This window comes from Gymnoscopelus microlampas, assembly GCF_963454915.1.
Source record: "Gymnoscopelus microlampas genome assembly, chromosome: 21".
NCBI lineage: Eukaryota > Metazoa > Chordata > Actinopteri > Myctophiformes > Myctophidae > Gymnoscopelus > Gymnoscopelus microlampas.
In genome coordinates this window covers 39815902-39837856 of record NC_139958.1, presented here as the reverse complement: position 1 = coordinate 39837856, position 21955 = coordinate 39815902, and the positions used below count along the sequence as shown (strand labels likewise).

Here is a 21955-nt window from a genome sequence, read left to right as displayed (position 1 = left end):
GGACATGTATTCTGATACCATGTTTTTACCCACTTCCTATTCATGCGGAATCTAAGGATGTTTCTCAGGTAGGCCTAATATCCTGATGCCTCAAAACAGATGGAATGACAACATATAGTTCTATAAGCCTTCTATGGTAGCCAGACTTCAAATGCAGTATGGGCTAAGTAGAATACATCAATCAGCAGCTTATTCTCAATTTCATATATTTATTTACTTTTCTGAGCCGTGTGGGGGGAACTGACTGGGGCCAAACCGTTTTCCATAAGCTGCTGATTGATGATTATTCATTAAGAATGGCACACAACAAGTGTATTCTACAGCATGTACTTAAGCCATACTGCATTTAGGTTGTATGGGCTTATAGAAATATATTTTGTCATTCCTGAGGCTTTGAGGTGTGGAGATATTAGGCCTACCTGAGAATCATAGATTCCATATGAATATGAAGTGGCAGGGTAAAAACATGGTATCAAATTGTATTCCCTGAAGCAGTCATTTTGTTGTATTTGTAGGCATTTTACAGAATTAATAGATCAGGATAAAAGTAATTCAGATTGTTTTTAATGCCTTTAACCAGGCCCAAGAGCCTATAAAACCCAATTCACAATACAAGCCAATTTTAACATATTTGTCTGGTGGCTTTGGGGTGTATTGATTGATTGATTGATTGATTGAAATTTTTATTAGGCAAAAAGAATGTAAAACAACACAGTTACATTTATAATACTTTTGTCTAAAAGGTCCGGCCAAAAAAGTCCTTGCGGGCTTGTTTCCATTGGGGTCCTTGAATTAATTTCATAGACATATATAGTAGCAACCAAACAGTTCAATAATCAACATAAGAATACAGAGGGGGAAAAAAATACCATTATGTACAAAAAATATATATATACAATAAAAAAAAAAAAAACATTAGAAAATAAAATAAAAAGTATGTACAAAAAAAGGGGGAGGGGGGGGGTCGTCTGTCTACCGGGAAACTGGTACTAGCTCCTCTTTAGGCCTCCAGAAAGATGAGTTTTTAGGGCTGTTTTGAATGAGCCCAGCGAACTGCATTTTTTGAGGGATGGGGTTAGACTATTCCATTCCTTGGTGGCAGTGCTATAGAAGGAGAATTTGCCCATGTTTGTTTTATGGGTGGGTGTTACCAGATTATTGTTTACGCTCCCTCTAGTTTTGTGACTGTGGGTGTCACTAACTTTTTCGAGGTACTTATACAGATATGCGGGTATAGGGGGCATTTCGGGCAGATCTGCATTTACAATTTTGAAGACCAGTCCCATTTTTAGTTGTATAACCCTGTCTTCCACCCTGAGCCAGCCTAGGCTGGCAAAGTGAGTGGGAGAGAGGTGGGTCATGGGCCCCAGTCCGAGAAGTAGTCGAATCAGTTTGTTTTGGGAGGTTTGAAGCTTAGTCTTCAGTGACACTGAGGTGTTGGAGTACCAAGAGGAGCTAGCATAGTCAAAAAGGGGCTGAATCAGGGCCCCCGAGAGGGTCCTGAGTGCCTGAGGGTTGACAAAGGAGGAAACACTGCCCATAAATCTGGTTCTCTGGTTTACTCCTTTGAACACCTTTGTTGCCATGCTTTCACCTGACAGGTGTTTGTCAAGAATACATCCCAAATAGGTAATCTCTTCTTTGCTAGTGATGATTGTGTCATCGACTTTGACCTTGAAGTCATTTACCTTCATTTTACTGAGGGAATGTTTGGTCCCAAATAGGATGGATTCGGTTTTCCCAAGGTGTAGTGACAGTTTGTTATCGGTAAGCCAGGTACGGATTTTTGAGAGTTCAGAGCTGAGAGCTTCCTCGACTTGCAACTTGTCCTCTCCCGAAATCAGGAGTGCCGAGTCATCAGCGAACAGGAACAGTTTGCAGTTACAGGCAGCATTCATGTCGTTAATGTATAGAAGAAACAGTAACGGCCCTAGAATGCTGCCTTGAGGAACCCCGCAGCTCACCGGGAGGGATGAGGACATGGTTCCGTTGATGTCAACCACTTGTTCTCTACCCTCCAAGTAAGATCTCATCCAATTTAGTGATGTGCAATCAAAACCAATCGCCCTCAGCTTATCAAGTAGAATTTCGTGGTTTACAGTGTCAAATGCCTTTTGGAGGTCCAGCATGACCATGCCGCAGTATTTGCCCGAGTCTACCTCACGTTTGATGTGATCGGTCAAGTACAGTAGGCATGTGTCAGTGGAGTGGGATGTTCTGAAGCCCGATTGGAATTCAAACAACAGCTTACGCTCGCTGAGGTAGCTGTTGATTTGTTCTTGGATTGATCGCTCTATAACCTTTGAGATGGAACAAAGGATGGAAACAGGCCTATAGTTGCCAGGATCTAGTTTGCTTCCTTTTTTAAATAGAGGGATTACTCTTGCCAACTTGAATTCTTGTGGGACATGACACTGACTTATGGATAAGTTTGTAATATGGGCTACTAAGGGAGCAATGGAGACCGCTGCGTCTCTGAGGAATCTGGTGGGGATGTTGTCAAGGCCGGTGGCCTTGTTTGGCTGTAGGGCGAGGAGTTTTTTTTGCACATCAACAGTCAAAACAGGTTTGAAAGAGAAAGAATCTTTCTTAGCCCCTAGTTTCTCATAGTGAGCTTGAATGTGGTCGGGGCCATACAGACCTGAATGCTGAGGGAGTTTGCTTACCAACTGGGTTGCAACTGTGGTGAAGAAACTGTTAAAACAGTCCGCTACCAATTGCTTGTCGGTAGTGAGCGAGCCACTTGAAATAATGCAAATGTTTGTAGATTTTGTCTGAATTTTTCCGTTGCAGCCTAATTGTTTTAGTGCCTCCCACAGTTTTTGTGGGTGGCTTTTGTTAGCCTCTATGTTCTCATTTAAGAAATTCTTTTTGGCATTTCTGATCAAATTAGTAACTACGTTTCGTAGTTTTCTGCACTTTTCAAGTAGCTCCTCACTTTTGTTTTTTCTGAACTCGGAGAAGCATTTGTTCCTGAGTTTGATGGTATTCAAAATATCACCCTTCATCCAAGGTTCTGTGCTTGCTTTGACCCTCACCACCTTTGTGGGTGCGATGTTATCAAGTACACACAAAAAAGCTTTTTTGAAACAGGACCAGGACTCCTCCACAGAGGTGCAATTTAGGACATGGGACCAGTCCATTTTTTCAAGAGCTGCTGTTAGAGGATCACTAGAGTAGTGTTTCATAGACCTGCAGCTGATTGTCCTGTGACAATGAGCTCTAGGTCCGTGAATCTTCCGAGTGCAGAAAATGATATTGTGATCACTTAAACTGCACTCAATAACACCGCTCTTGTAGCTCGTGTAGGGGTCTTACCTGTAGACAATCTGGGCAAGTATGATCCCTTTTTCATGCAAGGTGGGGGAAGTTCTGCACTTTCTTGGTGCAGAAACTTTATTGAAGAATGCCATGACCTTTGCAGTCAATATAAATAGTTTGATGGTTGATAGTTAGATGACAAGTCAAAGTTATGAAAAAACAAGGTCAGGTTTTGTTCTACCTCTGACCAAAATCACAAGTGAATATTCCTATTTCTGCCTTGAATAAGGCCTTATATTATATAAAGGGCTGCTGGGCACTACCTGTAGACCATCTGTGTATAAGTACAATGTGAAAACAACCAGCGTGTAGAACTCCCTATTTCAGGGTAGGTATGTGTTTTTGCAGTGGTGAGTCACTTCATGGATGAATTTCATGACTTTTGCAGTAAAAGTAAAATTTGGGACAATCCATTTCATGAAGAGGATAAGTCAAAGTTATGGAAAAACAAGGTGAAGTTTTTTTCTACCCCTGATAGAAGGGTAGGACCAGTATTCCATGTGAATATTTCTAAGAAAAGTCCACTTTTTGCTATTTCCGCCTATAATAAGGCCTTGTATAAAAGGCTGCTGATTCACAATAGAACCAAATATTGGCATTCTGATTGCTTTAGGATGTAGGGACACTACCTGTAGACCATCTGTTTAAGTATGATGTAAAACCAAAAACATCAGGTAGAAAATGAGAAAGGATTGACCTTTTTCAGGGTAGGCGTGTTTTGGCAGCGGTGAGTCACTTTGTGGATGAATTTCATGACTTTTGCAGTAAAAGTAAAACTTCTGACCATCCATTTCAGGAAGTGGACATCTTAAAGACAATGTCACATCTATTCTACCCCTGAAAAAGAGCTGGACCAAAGTTACAAGTACATATTGCTCAGAAAAGTCAACTTGTTGCTATTTCCGCCTATTTTACAATAGAACCACATATTGGCATTCTGATTGTTTTGGGATGTAGGGACACTACCTGTAGACCATCTGTGCAAGTATGATCTAAAAACAACCAGCAGGTAGAAAATGACAGAGGATTTACTTGGATCTCCCACTTTCAGCATAGGCGTTTTTTGCCTATGTGGTGAGTCACTTCATGGATCAATTTCATGACTTATGCAGTAAAAGTAAAATCCAAAAAAGGGACAATCCATTTCACGAAGGGGACATCCTAAAGATATGAAAAAACAATGTCCCGTTTTGTTCTACTCCGGGGAGGGGTATAGTCAACTTTTGGGCTTTTGGTTCCTGCACTATCTCTCCTCTCATTGGCCACACGTGCCACTGGTTATCAAAGAGGGGTCCAGAGACCCCCAGCGTATGTTATGTCCGTCCGCCCGTATGAGCACGGGATTTTAAACAGCTATAACTCCAGTTTGCAGCATGCCACCAAGTCCAAATTTGGTATGTGGACTTAGACCACCAATAGGGACGAGCATGAATTGCTGAAGTTATAAAAGAGGGGTCCAGGGACCCCCAGCGTATGTTATGTTCGTCCGCCCGTATGAGCACGGGATGAGCACGGGATTTTAAACAGCTATAACTCCAGTTTGCAGCATGCCACCAAGTCCAAATTTGGTATGTGGACTTAGACCACCAATAGGGACGAGCATGGATTGCTGAAGCCCCGCCCCCTCTGTCTTCCCATTGGCTGGCCTTTAAACAGCCATAACTCAAGTTCGCAGCATGCTACGGAGTACACATTTTGTACATGGACTAAAACCACCAATAGGGACGAACTGTAATTAGTTAAGCCCCACCCCCTCTGTCTGCCCATTGGCTGGGCTTTAAACAGCCATCATTCCAGTTTGCAGCATGCTACCAAGTACAAATTTGGTAAGTGGACTCAGACCACCAATAGGGACGAACTGAAATGAGTTAAGCCCCGCCCCAAAGGCACCGCTTCCTTCACACAGGGTGTGATTTTTTTTCTAGTCGTCTGCAGGTGGGTGCCCTATCCAATTGCTTCTTATAATAACAGGGTGGAGTTTATTGTTTGTCTCTTATTTGTGTCACTGACACCAATTGATCGTGTCATTGAGTGCAGATGTGTGTGGAGCTGTGGTGGATCAGGATTGGTGAGCCAATCTGGATGGAGTCCAATAATGGTCTGGTTGGCCTTTTAAAAAGCAGGTTTCAGTCAGAAAACAGATTTGTCGGGGGTGAGTAGAGTACTCCAGCGCAACCGGTTTTTATTGTGTTTGGTTTGAATTCAGAAATAATTACGCATTTATGGCTGGCTTATGGCCTGGCTTACTACAGGTTCTATCACCCTGTGGTAAGAATACTGTACGTGCACATAATGTAAATTTGTTCCTTTGAAATGTGTATCAAATACAGCGTGTAATATTTTAACCTACAATACAGTCAGTTTTGTATTTATGGTGTAATCGTAATGTTAAAAACCACTATATTGATGTATTGTTGGTCCCCAACTCCTCTTTGATGCCATGTCTGGGCATGGTGAACTAATTGTGTGCTCTCTGCAGTGCAGTTAATAATCTCTTTGTGGCTTACCTGCTTGATGTATGGACGTTAAAATATGACTAGGTACAGACCACTTTTTTGAGAGTGAAGACTCTCGCAAATATACTTTCAACTGCACTGCAATTACAGTATTTGAAAACTTTAGTAGTTTACTAGTTACTTTGCAGATGTAGATTATTATATTATAAATACCTTAACCACTTATCCCATTATTTTTCTGTGCTCCCTGACAGATTATATTGTGTTTTTCTGTGCTGTTCATTCTTTCTCTGTCTGGACTCTCTGGCCCTCATTTATCAACGGAGCGTAAAAAACAGCTTATATTTTTCCATATATTCGTCCGTACACCAACGTCGAAGTCACATTTATCAAAGGATCCTATACAGCCGATCCTAGCGTACATCAGGTCGGAGCTTTGACAAATCTCATGTCTGAAAACAAGCGTCATTTAAATAACACACCCTTAAATATTCACAAAACCCCCCGACTTCACGACATTCAGACCCAGAATACGACCCAAAAAAGCATGATAAGTCTACAATGGAATAAACGGGCGCAGCCAAAGTTAACAACTGCTATCGACCAGACGTGAGATCTAGCGTACGGTAGGATGAATCCAACGTCAGGATATATTGATAAATGTCGAAAGTTGCGGTGATCTCGCCGTACGCCCATTATTTGGTCTGCACCGCGTTGATAAATGAGGGCCACTCTCTGTGTTTGGTTTGTATTTTGATCATTAAAAGTATTTTCAAAGCTCACTCACTGTGCTTTTGGGTACTTTTTCCTGACAAATATACAATCTATAAAGAGTAAACGCACGCACGCACGCACGCACGCACGCACGCACGCACGCACACACACACACACACACACACACACACACACACACACACACACACACACACACACACACACACACACACACACACACACACACACACACACACACACACACACACAAAAATGTGCACCAGTGCCTCATGCCTCCACATGCTTGTCTGCTGAGTTAACATAGTTTACCTTAGTCAGGTGTAGGCCACCAACAGGTGAAGCAGCCGATGTGTGAAAAAAAGATCTAGTTGCATCCAGAGGCAGGTGTGTCTTTGAGTGATGTGCTACAATGAAATTGAGGGAGAAAACTGTTAGCCATTTGTTATTGATAATTGCAATTTGATTGTTTTGATTGTGTAATAGATCCTTCATTGTATGTATGAGATTATATAAACAAATGAATGTTCTTTTAACTAGTAAATAGTGAATGAATTGAGTGAATTCCGTTTTCTTCATTGAACCCAATTAAATAGCAAATCAGCAGTAATCAATTCGCTGTAATGGTGAACTCAGATCACATAGGAGAAAACCTCCCAGGATATGTAAATTGCAGTCAGAATATGCTTATCATGGTAAATCATTGCACATTTCCACTTTGTTCAGTGGTTCAGAGTCAGACCACTGAGCAGGAAATGGGGGACTGACAAATCCTTCAGAAAGTGTGAATTATTTCAAAAGTGGAGTCAGTTTTGGTTTCAATTGCTTATAGTTTTTACCTCACTGTTAATAACAACTTACATGTAATTGTTACTAAGTTCATTGTACATCAGTATGAAACCAGTGCGAACCAAACAGTATAAAGTACCAAAAGGTATCTTTGTGGCAAGAGTTCTTTTACATATACGGTAGTGATGCGCGTTGACCCGTAACCCGCGGGACCCGCGGGTCAACCCGCGCCGCGGGTGGGTCGAGTCAGAATTTCGGAGGCAATTATGCGGGCTGCTGGTGAGCGGGTCACGCGCTCTCACACGCAAAAAAAATAACATGCTCTTGTTTTGTCTTTATTCCTAATAAGAATAAGAATAATAACAATAAAACAGTTTGAATACACTTGGGGATTATTTTCTAACCATGATTTTACAGAATAAAAAAAAAATCGCGGGTCGCGGGGCGGGTTGAGCCATAGATTTATATATGGGTTCGCGGGGCGGGTTGAGGCGGGTTCGGTTCCGTCGCGGGGCGGGGCGGGCCGAGTCATGAAAAAACCCGACCCGCGCATCACCAACGGGTATTTCTCTTTGGAATGAGCTGCCTCTGTGTGTCAGGCAGTCTCAATCTAAACTGTCTTAAAAAAAAAAAAAAAAGTGTGAAAATAACGGTTATGTAATATGCTACAGGCTATAGCGATGCACTTTAGATCTGTGTTTTTATGGTTTGATATTTCTTAGGTATTTTAGGTGGTTTTCAGTGTTTTTTATTTCAGTCACACAGCGTCAGATACGAATTGATACTTGACAATTAAAGTAATACTAGGTAACTTTTTCAAAAAAACTAAAGTTACATTTTATATCTTTTGTGGGTGGCAAATGTTTCACAACACCCATTCCATGAATTCCACCCCGAAAGCCTTTAATAAACATTTTCTATTGGACAGGAGCGTCTTTCCCGTGAAGATTACGTCAGACCAAAATCAGTTAGAACACAAACTTGTTTTATGTTTGCATTTGTTCAAATAGGCACAGCTCTAAGAACTTATGGGGTACCTTGGGATGCATCTTTACCTCAACACCCATTGCTTCCAACAGTTACAACTAAGAACAAAACAGTTTCCTTAATATATGACAAACTTATTTCTATTAATACAAAACCACTCTTAATTACAAATAGTTGGGAAAGGATATTCCAGGCTTTACATTTTGATTGGAATTGGCCCTCTATTTGGAATATTATCTTCTCCTCATCCAAAAATGCAGCTCACCAAATTATTCATTATAAATTCATACATAAATTTTACTTCACGCCCGAGCGTAGATTTAAATGTAAACTAGTGGACTCTGATCTATGTACCATTTGTTCTTCCACTAAAGGAGACTATTTACATATGTTTTGGTATTGCCCCTCTATTAAATGTTCCTGGATTTGGATTAAGGAGATTGTTGTAGCTATTATTGGCCCTGCCCTTTTTCTTATTGGTTATAACGCAAACATTGTGTTAACATTTCAGGATAAACACACTACTAGCCGCCTCAACTGCCGCCAAGAAAGCTATTATCAAAAACTGGTTTGTCTGGATATTTGTTTACTGGAGCGTTCTACTGCCAAAATGAACGGTGCCAGAGCTGACACGTGGATAACTGGTCCAGAGCTCTGGATGCAGTTCAGTCGCTTGGCTTGTTTTAATTTTATTGTTTGTATTGGGTTTGTATTGGGTTGTGGCCGTTGTCCTTTTCTCCCTTTTCCCGTACCTATGGCTCCTGGACTTGTCCTGTGCTTGTCTCGTGTTGGTCTGTCCCTGTCTGTACTTGTGTGTGTGTATATATATATATATATATACACACACACACACACACACACACACACACACACACACACACACACACACACACACACACACACACACACCTATAATTCCCCAAACCTTTGTCAACGAAAAAAAAAAAAAAAAAAAAGGGGAAAAAATCTCTTAGTACTGCACGGTTCTCCTAAGTGGCTGGGGCCATTGACCATTAGTATGCACAAAACAGCGTTTTTCACTTTCCCAACATGTAAGCTGTTTATTCAGCGTTTTTATGTAAACACAGGATATTCATAATTCAGGCTATGGGAGCTATCGTCGCCATGCAAGTTATGGGATGAATGATCAAACTCACTGCACACGGTCAGTTGCCAGACAGACAAACTGCACACAGGCACTGTTAGACAGAGAACACTGCAAACTTACAAAGGACTTTCATTTACGGGCCGTTTACACTCACACTGCGTTTTAAGAGCAAGAGGCCCCTTTGGATATCATCTCCATAGCACTAACACGCACATTCACACGTGCCATGTTCGAATCCAGGTTGTGGATTAGCTCAAACAGCTTAAACATCAACTTCTCATAGTTGTGGGAGACAGAGAGCACATCCCTGCGTTACGGAGCAGAGCGTCGAGTCCGGGGAAGTCTGGGAGGAAAACCATTAATATTATAGGGGAGAACGGGGTAAGATGAATCTCTGGGTAAGTATAACCACCACCTGTATCTTTAAAACTATGCATGAGTTGTCATGTGACCTTAAAATAAGGACACACCCATCATTTCCACCTGGCTGTGAAGTTGAGAGACACATGGGCAAAGTGATAGGCATATTTCTACACAAAAAAAAGTGTTTTTTGTTGGTCAAAGTAATTTTTTTACTTTTCTGGTTATAATGATTTGTATTTTAAAGCAAATGTACCCAGGTCTAAACTTATATATCATGCATGTTGGTGATATTCCAATGTATAAAACCATGTGAATCATTTAGCTAAAGATTAGCCTGAAGCATTAAGCTAGCCAGGTTAGGTTAAATGGTGGCCATGGGGCAAGATGAACCAAATGCCTTGGGGTAAATTGAGCCAATTATCCTAATATTAAGCACTATTCATATTTTGTATTATGTCTTTGCTTCTCAAATTATGCTGTATGACCTTTCATTTGGATCAATACACTCATTTAAGAGAAGTTTTCAATATTGTATTAACAATTGAAAATATTAAAAGGTTCTGAATAACAAACGTTATTTAATTGGTTTTATATTTTTTAAATACCATTAAGAAAAGAAATAAGACTATTTGCAAAAGGGAAATGTGTTGTTAAATTATTTTTGATACGTGAATACATTATTTGTTCAAGTTTAAACTTGAAAATGTAAAATATCATATGGGTAAATTTACCCCTTGACTAGGATTCAACTTAGCCCCTTTGTGACTGTCATGCAAGCATGTACAGTACGATCTCGGCTAATTAGAGGCAGTAACGTAGGACGCGCAGCTTGTCAGTCAGGTCGGCCGGGTGGTGAGAGAGCCAGGGAGAGACGGCTGTGATGTTGACGGACAAGATGCACGCTTATGAGAAACAACAAATAAATAAAACCTGGCGAAACAGTTGCGTGCATTAACTAATGCTAGTAGTAGTTGTGCTAATTCACAACTAGCCTACTACTACTACTACTTTTGTATTTGAAACTTTACATTTCTCTAAATATTATAAACTTTCACGACAGCAGTACAAATATCATTTATGAAAAGGCTACTATAGGCTACAGTGAAGTCGGACTGAACGACAGAAACGTTTTTTTTTTTACTCTCTTGGTGTTTTGTTGTAGGGGATTATCTGGCACATGTATCTGTTATGAAAGAGAAATTGTATCATGAGTGAAACGGCCAGTCCTTGGAAACCATAAACCTACGTAGGCCTACATCTAAATGAGTTGCCATATTTACATTTCCTTACATTACAAATCCTTATAAGCTATATATTTCTGGGATGCATAGTAGCTGAAACTCCACAAGATATTCCTCTACACTGAGAGCATCTCAGCCCCCTTTGCCCCCTCGCCTGCAAGTCGCTTGGATAACGCTGTTTGCGGGCAGAGCACCTAACCTGATCTGTCAGTCAACACCTCGAGTCCCCACCCCCCCTGTAGCCTACTACTTGGCTGAGTGTCGGTGTTGTGCACCGAAAATATAGTCGATCTACAAGCTCTCAGAACTTATCAAATCTCAGATCTACAAGCTCTCAACACAACATCGACACAACTACACAAAATCAACACAACTACACAAAATCAACACAACTACACAGAATCAAACAACTTTATTTGTACTCCTTTTAACAACTTTTAAGCAGCCAGTCAGACAGACAGACAGGTCCAGTAATGTTCAATATGCTCCTTCATAAGACGGTGTTGAGCCTAGATAGCAGATCTACAAGCTCACTGTGAGCTTGTAGATCTCACAACTATGTAAAAACTGCTTGTTTACATTTTATTATGAGTCATAATTTATGACACATTGAGAGCTTGATTAAATGATCTGGTCTCGGAAATAAGCTGGCCTGAGTCCAAACCAATTTTACAACCCCTATTTACATGCATTCACATGCATTCAGAGGCATTCACCCCGACCTGCATCTGACAGACACACACACACACACACACACACACACACACACACACACACACCCCTATGTAGGCTACTGTTGCTACGCCACTCACCCATGGCAGAGACAAAGTGAGTGAGAGAAACACACAGACAATATTTTATTATTATTAAAATACTTACCCTACATTGATATTCAAGCTTTGATCCGACGTTGCAAATCAAAATGGAGTCGAGCTGTGCTTCCTGAAGTCTGACAAACTGTGTTCCTACACCACTTCCTTATACACACACACACACACACACACACACACACACACACACACACACACACACACACACACACACACACACACACACACACACACACACACACACACACACACACACACACACACACGTTATTATGCCACTCCTACCCCCCCAGGCAGAGAGAGAGAGAGAAAAAGAAAGAAATTGAATGAACCATCTCTCATTGGCTCACGACATGAGCTCAGGACTCATCATACATAATGCTAATGACTGTAAATATTAGATATGATTTTACATTTAAGTCACTTTTTGACACAAGAAGTAACTCTGAAAAAAATACGTTGCTCTTAGGCCTTTAACAAGGCCTAAGAGCATGTAAAACCCTGCTGATTCACAATGCAAGCTTAGCCTATGCTGACATATTGTTCTGGTTGCTTTGGGGTGCTTTGCAAATAATGTAAATCCAACTAACTGGCCACTCCCTTATTCAGGGAAGGTGATAACATTTCTGCACTTTCTTGGTGTGAAACATTATTGAAGAATGTCATGACTTTTCTAGGCAACGTAAATAGTTTGATGTTGATGATAGTTAGATGACAGGTCAAAGTTATGAAAACACAAGGTGAGCTTTTGTTATAAAAGAGTAGGAACAAAATTACAAGTGAATATTGTTCAGAAAATGTAACTTTTTGCTATTTCCGTCTATAATAAAAGTAAAACTTGTGACAATCCATTTCATGAAGGGGACATCTTAAAGTTAAGAAAAAACAAAGTATTATTTTTATTTTTTTTACTCTGTTGGTGTTTTGTTGTAGGGGATTATCTGGCACATGTATCTGTTATGAAAGAGAAATTGTATCAGTCCTTGGAAACCATAAACCTATGTAGGCCTACATCTAAATGAGTTGCCATATTTACATTTCCTCACATTACAAATCCTTATAAGCTATATATTTCTGGGATGCATAGTAGCTGAAACTCCACTAGATATTCCTCTACACTGAGAGCATCTCAGCCCCCTTTGCCCCCTCGCCAGCAAGTCGCTAGGAAAACGCTGTTTGCGGGCAGAGCACCTGATCTGTCAGTCTACACCTCCCCACCCCCCCCGAGTGCGCTACCGGTGTTGTGCACCGAAAATATAGTCGATCTACAAGCTCTCAGAACTTATCAAATCTCAGATCTACAAGCTCTCAACACAACATCGACACAACTACACAAAATCAACACAACTACACAACATTGACACAACTACACAAAATCAACTACACAAAATCAAACAACTTTATTTGTACTCCTTTTAACAACTTTTAAGCAGCCAGTCAGACAGACAGACAGGTCCAGTAATGTTCAATATGCTCCTTCATAAGACGGTGTTGAGCCTAGATAGCAGATCTACAAGCTCACTGTGAGCTTGTAGATCTCACAACTATGTAAAAACAGCTTGTTTACATTTTATTAAGAGTCATAATTTATGACACATTGAGAGCTTGATTAAATGATCTGGTCTCGGAAATAAGCTGGCCTGAGTCCAAACCAATTTTACAACCCCTATTTACATGCATTCACATGCATTCAGAGGCATTCACCCCGACCTGCATCTGACAAACACACACACACACACACACACACACACACACACACACACACACACACACACACTGTGTGTGGGTTAGTGACACACACACACACACACACACACACCCCTATGTAGGCTACTGTTGCTACGCCACTCACCCATGGCAGAGACAAAGTGAGTGAGAGAAACACACAGACAATATTTTATTATTATTAAAATACTTACCCTACATTGATATTCAAGCTTTGATCCGACGTTGCAAATCAAAATCGAGTCGAGCTGTGCTTCCTGAAGTCTGACAAACTGTGTTCCTACACCACTTCCTCACACACACACACACACACACACACACACACACACACACACACACACACACACACACACACACACACACACACACACACACACACACACACACACACACACACACACACACACACACACACACACACACACACACACACACACACACACACACACACGTATGCCACTCCTATCCCCCAGGCAGAGAGAGAGAGAGAGAAAAAGAAAGAAATTGAATGAACCATCTCTCATTGGCTCACGACTCATCATACATAATGCTAATGACTGTAAATATTAGATATGATTTTACATTTAAGTCACTTTTTGTCTTTAAAACTAAAACAAGACTTTTGCTCAAACACACATGTGCAGTTTTGGCCCCTGTGAGTCAGGCTATCTGTCTGTCTGTCTGTCTGTCTGTCTGTGAGTCTGTGAGTCTGTCTGTGATATAATATAACGGGAGTCTTCAACGTTTTTCAGGTCAAGGACCCCTTAGGTGAGAGAGAGATGAAGCAGGGACCCCCCACTACATATTGTATAGATGAGAGATGAAGCAGGGACCCCCTACGACATATTGTAGGCATTACGATTATGGTGTGCCATTGCATCCTTTGAAAAATAAATAAATAGGAATAAGCATTTTTGGTAAAAACAAAACCAAACTAGAAAAGGTACTCCTCTCCGCCAGGTCAAGTAGGTTAGTGTGGGCCAGCAATGTTCAGAATTCGCCAATCAGGCAGGAATGGGAAAAATCGGATGGATCACTTGACTTAAGAGATAATATGTACCGATTTGTGTGATGTTTGGACTACATTTGTAGGAGTAATATGAAAAAAAAAATATTTGCAAAAATCGGCCTCCTGGTGGCGCTATAATAGGGCAATGTAGAAAGGGTGGCATTTGTTCCTCAACATAGTGCAAATGTGCGTGCAAAGTTTCACCGCAATTGGACGCTGTGTTCATGATTTGCGGCATTTTGTTCCAACCGGGCCACTCATGCAAACTTAAGATGTCAATCTTAGCCAATCAGGATGGAATATGAAAAATCAAACAGATCCGTCTTGATCACATGACTATAGAGATCATGTGTACCGATTTGGGTGAAATTTGGATAAAATCTGAAGGAGTAATATCCCCAAAAATATGTTTTACATAAGTCGGCCTCCTGGTGGCGCTAGAAAAGGCAGATGTAAAAAATGCAGGGCAAAGGTTTTTCCTTGGCATCTAGGTTGAAAGAATTGTGTCAATGGTTAATGGCTAGACTTATTTACTGAACAATGGTAATACAAACAGCAACATTTTAAACTCAGACCAACTTGAAACATGGTGTTAGTACAGAATATAATTAAACTACACGTGTGGTTTATAAAACAGGTCCAGTCATGTCAAATAAACATGCAAACACAGTGCATTTATTTAAATTGTAATGTATGTATGTACAGTATGTAAAATCATTCATGGGTCTAATTTCCTATTATAAAAAATGATTTAAAAATTATGCTACTATTGCAGCCCCCCTGTACGAATTGACCCACCAAAGCCTGCCCCACCACGTTGCCTGGACAGCGGAGACTGAGGCGGCGTTTGTGAAGCTAAAGGCGGCCTTATGTGAAGAACCAGTGTTGACAGCTTCCAGAAGCCCTTCCTCCTCCACACCGACGCGTCCGGCACCGGGGTCTGAGCCGTGCTGGCGCAGGTGGTGGACTAACACCCGATCACGTTCATCTCCAGGAAGCTCCTCAAACATGAGCGAAACTACGCCACCGTGGAGAAAGAGTGCCTCGCAGTGAAGTGGGCCATTTATCACCTACGATACTATCTCTGGGGACGGACCTTCACGCTCATCACTGACCACGTGGGGTGTCGCTAGGCAACCGCCTGCCAGGTAAGCACCTCAGCGGGGAGAGTCAGTGGGACAGAGACGGTGCGCGGCCAGCCAGGCCCCGCCCCCAGCTGGGCTGCGTCATCGACGGGCGCTACCTGCTCGTCTATCTGTGGAATCAACCTGAAGTGAGCGCACCTACGTTGCTCAGCTGGGGAGCGCACAGACAAACCAAAAGCACCGTCTCTTCCTCAGTATGGCCTGACTCTCCACATTGACCAGACAGGTGCACAGGCGGTAAGCGAACCCCCAATTATTCTCCTCCTCATTACCTGGTGTTATATGACTCGGAGTTTAATGGTTGTGTGTTTCTGTTATAGGCAACCTAGGACCTGATGTGTTAACAGACCATTCATGGACTGGAAACCCACGCAGAGGGCGTGAGGCGCATGGACGATTACTAACACGGAGCCCGAGGGGGTGAAAACTTTGATTTGTTTGATTTATGATTTGAAATGTATTAACAAACGGCACCAGGGGTTTCCCCCCTGTGGACGTTCCATAACTCCTCATAAAACGCCCTGTGAGGCCTTCGCAAATACTGTCTCAGAGTGTTGGTTTGGTTCAGTCTTCACAGTACGTACAGTATGTATGTATGCATCAACTACTGTCACAAAGGTGTTAGCCGACTCAGCGCTGTTCGAGTTATGTACCGATAGGGACAGAAGAATTGTAAATTACCCCCCCCTCTCCCCCCCAGGCAGTAGCAGCACCGAGTGCCCTTCAACAACACAGCCGTCTGCGCCTTGACTTCTGTGCGCTGACTGCGCTCGCCCAGTGTGGGCGGGGCTATCTACTGAGACCCGGTAGAAAACACACGCTCGCGTCTGGGCCAAGCCATTTCATCCAGTGCAATCACCCCCACAGACAGCCGCACTCACCCACACCCACAGCCAGACAGTTTCATTATTGTGAAACCCAAATTGAGCAATTATATTTGTCGACTATGCCACCTTTGTTTGAGGGGAAGGTCCCCTAAATATCTATATATATTAACACTTCCTTCTAAGGCTACACACAGGCTCGAGCTAATACCAGGTAATGTTTCTGAGAACACACAATAAATCCTTGCTTGAGAGAATCTGACACGGAAACAGTTTGTATAAAAGGTAAGTACATTTATTAGTCCCTTGTTCTTCGCCATAAAATACACATAAAACCATAAATCAAATATACTACTAAAAATCCCTATCCTTCTATGACGTCAAATAAACTAACTAACATACAATCAAATATACTACTAAAATCCTATGACAGTGGTACAAATTAGCAGAGTGCAAATACTAGCAAATCATGTGTTCCAATTACTTCAGAAGTAATGTGAAATGCTAATAAAGCGCTAAATACTCATCAAAAGTTCATGTGTCCAATGTGGGGGTTTTGTAGCTTAGGCCAGGAATCTTTGTCATGCGCTCTTCACGTCATTGCCTGAAATTACAGAAACTGGAACCAGTTCATCTATTCATGGGTAATATATTGCAATAGCTCTGGGGTAGTAGTTATAAAAGTTAGCATTGCGTGGTCAGGTACTTACTCCCGAGGTGGGAATTACCCTGCCTACTGATGGAGTTGCGTGTGCAACGCTATCGCCACTGCCCTGCCGCTGTTCGCTCCAATTCCTTCTCCACTCCTTATGGTGGTGCTCACTCGTCTGGCTCACTCGCCCACTCTCTCGGTTCCAACAGCTCCTTCTCTCTGTTGTGCCTTCACCTCTCTGTATTCACAATCTTCCTCTCTGCTTGCTCTGCACCTCGAGCTCCGGTGGTTTCACCTTCACCTGGCTCAATACACATTCTAGCTCCGGTGGTTTGTCTTCACCTGGCTCTCTCTCTTCTGTGTCTCTGCTTAGAATAAGACTGCGCTCTCATTTATAGCGGGGAAGCTCCGCCCAGCTACGCTCTCACTGGTCGCCTTCGGGTTCGGTCGAAGGCGACCAGCTGTCAGTGTTCAAGTACTCAGGGCAGTGGAATGTGACCCAGGGACCAACAAACAATTATTGCACATACATGCTTTAAGGGTTTAAATATGATGAATGCACTAACAAATAAATGACAGAAAAATAATTAGCAATACCCCTTTTTCGACCCTGTCACATTTCCACAAATTCCTCAATATTCTGCCTGTAACACCAGCCGCTTCCCATACGTCACTGTACTTGCACGATGTACAATTAATATGAAACACATTATGACCCAATACAAATCACTTCCGCGGGTAGTGCAATGTCAAAATCATCACCGTCTTTTGGACAACAGATCTACAAGCTGACAACGCCTCGCGCGTCGACACGTTGTTGCCTTGCAGATCTAGCCCCTCCCCGTTTTACTCACTGCACCAGCAGCGTATGGTGGGTTCTAACGTGGACCGGGCCAGATTCTTAACCCCCCCCCACCCGCGGGCAGGGTCGGGGGCGTTTAACCTTCCCATAAGGGGCTGTATCTGCAAGGAATTTTTCAGTAGCGTATACAGCATCACTTTTGTTTTTCAGGAAGTACACAAATACTGCACTCGAATAATCAACAGTGAATTATATTGCATAGTTATGGACATCTTTAGATGCTGGGTCTACTGGCCCTGCCAAATCAGTGTGTACCAATTCTAGAGCTGCTTTGGCTCTGACACCTGGCTCCCTGCTCCTAGTTTGAACAAACTTTCGTTTAGTGCATACATCACATCGCAAAACAGATTTGTCATTTTTGTCATTGATTGTCATTCCTTCAACAACACTTGGTAGTTTTTGAATATCACCATCATTGCAATGTCCTAGGATCTCATGCCATGTCTGCATATTTTAACACGCATTACACTGGTCATCATCACAATCATTTTTCACTGTGTTCAAATAGTACAGTCTGTTGTACACATGGATGCCTTGTATTGCTGTATACCACAGTACTTTCCTTCTCTGTAGCTGGCTAGCTCTTAACTGCTGTGCTGCCTCTGGGCGACTGAAATAAAGGTATCTATCTATCTAAACCTTTCATGGGATCATTCATTATAAAACCCACTTACACACTTAACCACTTTCACTTCTGAAAATTTCCCAAAATAGTGGAAATAGCTGATCTACAAGCTTGTGAGCTTGTAGATCGTCTGTTTCTGCTACTTTTGCGCGACAGCCATGTATGAGTAGGTGTTGGAGTAGGGGCATTCATTTACACGAAACAAAAACAAAAAGTTGAAATATGGAGATACAAGGTTTCTGCCCGACAGCAACGATATGTTCATGTCATGCATCACTTATCCCAGAGATAAGTGATTGATTATACAGTAAGGCAGGCCTGGAATTTTATCATTTCAGGGGCAAGGCCACATGGCCAGCTTGGCCTTTGGTATTGTAAGTATTGTAAGTAGAGGAGGAAATGGTACAATCATTTGGGGACAGTGTGGGCGGGGCATGAAGGCCACTGTGGCATTAGGTCATGTCATGTGTTGAGGGGCAGAAGGCCAAACTGAGGGCACATGTCCAATAGATGTATATTTGTAGGGAAAAGGCTGTAAATGGGCATGTTTTCCCCTCTTCAGACCAAATCAATTTAACCACTTAAACCCCAAGGTTAAACCACTTGGTTAGATCACCCAATACAGATATTTTGACCCATATTTGTCGACAAGTGTAAAACCTTGAAATTAATTCAAATATTTGATTCGAGTTTCTATTTGGGAACATTTAATTTATACAAATAAACATGCCTTTTGTTTTCTAAAGTATTAAATTATAAAATGTTAATATGAAAAGAACATTTGACTTATAAATGTTTAACCACAAAAATATATCTCACACCCTGTTGTGCATTGTGAGTAGGGGTGTGCCGATACACTAATTTCACCAAACGATACGATACGATATTTGGCTCACAACTTCAATACGATTTCGATACGATATGCACTTTTTTATTATGAAAATAAATGGGGCAAAAAAAAAGCAAATGCAAACAAATAATTCTGTTTTTGCATTATTCAGACATGCAAACTTGTAGCTTTTCAGCTACAATAGCCGTTTTGAATCCAAATAGGGCAATAGTATGACACCTGACCCGAAAAAAACAACAACATGTTGTCACCCTTTTCACCTTGGGGCTGTTTGCATGCATGATTATTATTATTGTAGTAAAAAAAAACTACCCACCCGTGTGAGGTGTGTAAAGTGGCTGATAGACAGGAGGGATTTCAGAAAAAAGGCCTTCTATAAGGAGGTTAGAGGCATTTGGGGGTAAAAGTTGGGAACAAAGCCATTTTACATAATTCAAGGGTGCTGAATCAGAAAAACACTGTTCCCAAGCAAAATTCTTAGTGCTTAACCTCCTAATTTGCATATCAAAATGGCTGCCGATTTTGAAGTATTTCTTAAATAACTCTAACAAAGCAATCAAATCTGACAAATAAAGTGTATACATTTATATTCTGAGGGTGAGACAATGTGTGGAAGGTATTTATAATGTAATAGATGTAAATAATGTAAATAAATATGCAAATTAGAGGCCACTATTACAGAAAACGGTTTCGTACTTAAAATGATCCATCCGCATCCCCCTTATTTTATTTTATTTCTACTTATCTGTATTTTTTACCATCCTTAGGACATCTAAAATAAATATTTAGATGATGTAAAAATCCTGGTACATTTGGCCCCTGATGACCAAAAAATAAATGTGACGTTCCATAAATACGCTATCATGGGGATTTCTGCCTTGTATAACTCACCCCCAGGAGGAGTTAGAGCCACAGAACTGGTACTGATAACTGAACACAAACTACTTTCAACACAACTATATAGAGTGGGATGGGGATGGTTATAGGTACACTTAGATGGCCAACAGGGAAAAAAACTATTGGTCGTGCACACACAAACTATTGGTCGTGTACACAGTGGTTAATCCCAATGGTCTGAGTATCTACAGGGCTGACAAGGGACTAGTACAGCCTAGTACAACCTAATAGAGCCTAGTACAACCTAGTCTTAACTAGTCCAGTCTGTTCCATGCTAGTATAGCCTATATCGCCGTCCCCTAGTCTGTTCCATCAACAGGCTGGACTAGGCTATGGGTGTACTAGGCTTTACTGTTGTAGACTCTACTGGTCTCTAATAGACTGTTTTAAATTCCAGTAGGCTGTGCTGGTCTGTAGAACGCTATATTAGGCTGTACAAGGCAGATCTGTACTATGGTCTACAAAGGTTCATGCAAAACTATTGCTCATGCACACACAAGCTATTGCCCGTGTACACAGTGGTTAGTCCCAATGGTCTGAGTATCTACAGGGCTGACAAGAGCCTAGCACAGCCTAATAGAGGCTATTAGAGTCTAGTACAGCCTAGTACAGCCTAAACTATCCTAGTCCAGCCTTATCAGTCCTAGCATAGCCTTGTACCCCCTCCCCTATTCTGTTCTCCCAAAAGGCTGGACTAGGCATGGGTGTACTAGGCTGTACTATACTAGATTCTACTGGTCTATAATAGGCTGTTTTAAGCTCTAGTAGGCTGTGCTAGGCTGTACTAGGCTCTATTAGGCTGTGCAAGGCAGATCTGTACTATGGTCTACAAATGTTCATGCAAAACTATTGCTTGTGCACACACAAGCTATTGCCCGTGTACACAGTGGTTAGTCCCTGTTGAGTATCTACAGGGCTGACAAGAGCCTAGCACAGACTAATAGAGCCTATTAGAGTCTGGTACAGCCTAGTACAGCCTTAACATATCCTAGTCCAGCCTTATCAGTCCTAGCATAGCCTTGTACCCCCTCCCCTATTCTGTTCTCTCAAAAGGCTGGACTAGTCATGGGTGTACTAGGCTGTACTATACTAGACTCTACTGGTCTAGAATAGGCTGTTTTAAGCTCTAGTAGGCTGTGCTAGGCTGTACTAGGCTCTATTAGGCTGTGCAAGGCAGATCTGTACTATGGTCTACAAAGGTTCATGCAAAACTATTGCTCGTGCACACACAAGCTATTGCCCGTATACACAGTGGTTAGTCCCTATGGGTTGAGGATCTACAGGGCTGACAAGAGCATAGTACAGCCTAATAGAGCCTATTAGAGTCTAGTACAGCCTAGTACAGACTCATCTATCCTAGTCCAGCCTTATCAGTCCTAGCATAGCCTGGTACCCCCTCCCTATTATGTTCTCCCACCAGGCTGGACTAGGCTAGACCTGGGTGTACTAGGTTTTACTGTACTAGTCTCTGATGGGCTCTAATAGTCTGCTTTCAGCTCTAGCAGCCTTTGCTAGGCTTTACTGGGCTCTATTAGGCTA

The 21955-nt window shown here is 41.8% G+C and overlaps 1 protein-coding gene across 2 annotated transcripts in view; it reads right to left on the bottom strand.

Annotated features, from left to right (window-relative positions):
* The window catches only part of LOC311038360 (GTPase IMAP family member 8-like), a 67957-nt gene extending 55963 nt beyond the window's left edge, over positions 1 to 11994 (bottom strand). Inside the window, exons 1-2 of one of the 2 annotated variants that reach the window (XM_084047842.1) lie at positions 11877 to 11992; positions 6822 to 6916 (exon numbers count right to left, since the gene is read on the bottom strand). The gene's annotated coding sequence lies outside the window, so the exon portion shown is untranslated. Of the gene's footprint in view, positions 1 to 6821; positions 6917 to 11876 lie in introns of both variants that reach the window. The other variant, XM_084047841.1, reaches the window with a different exon arrangement.
* Between the last annotated feature and the right edge of the window lie 9961 nt (positions 11995 to 21955).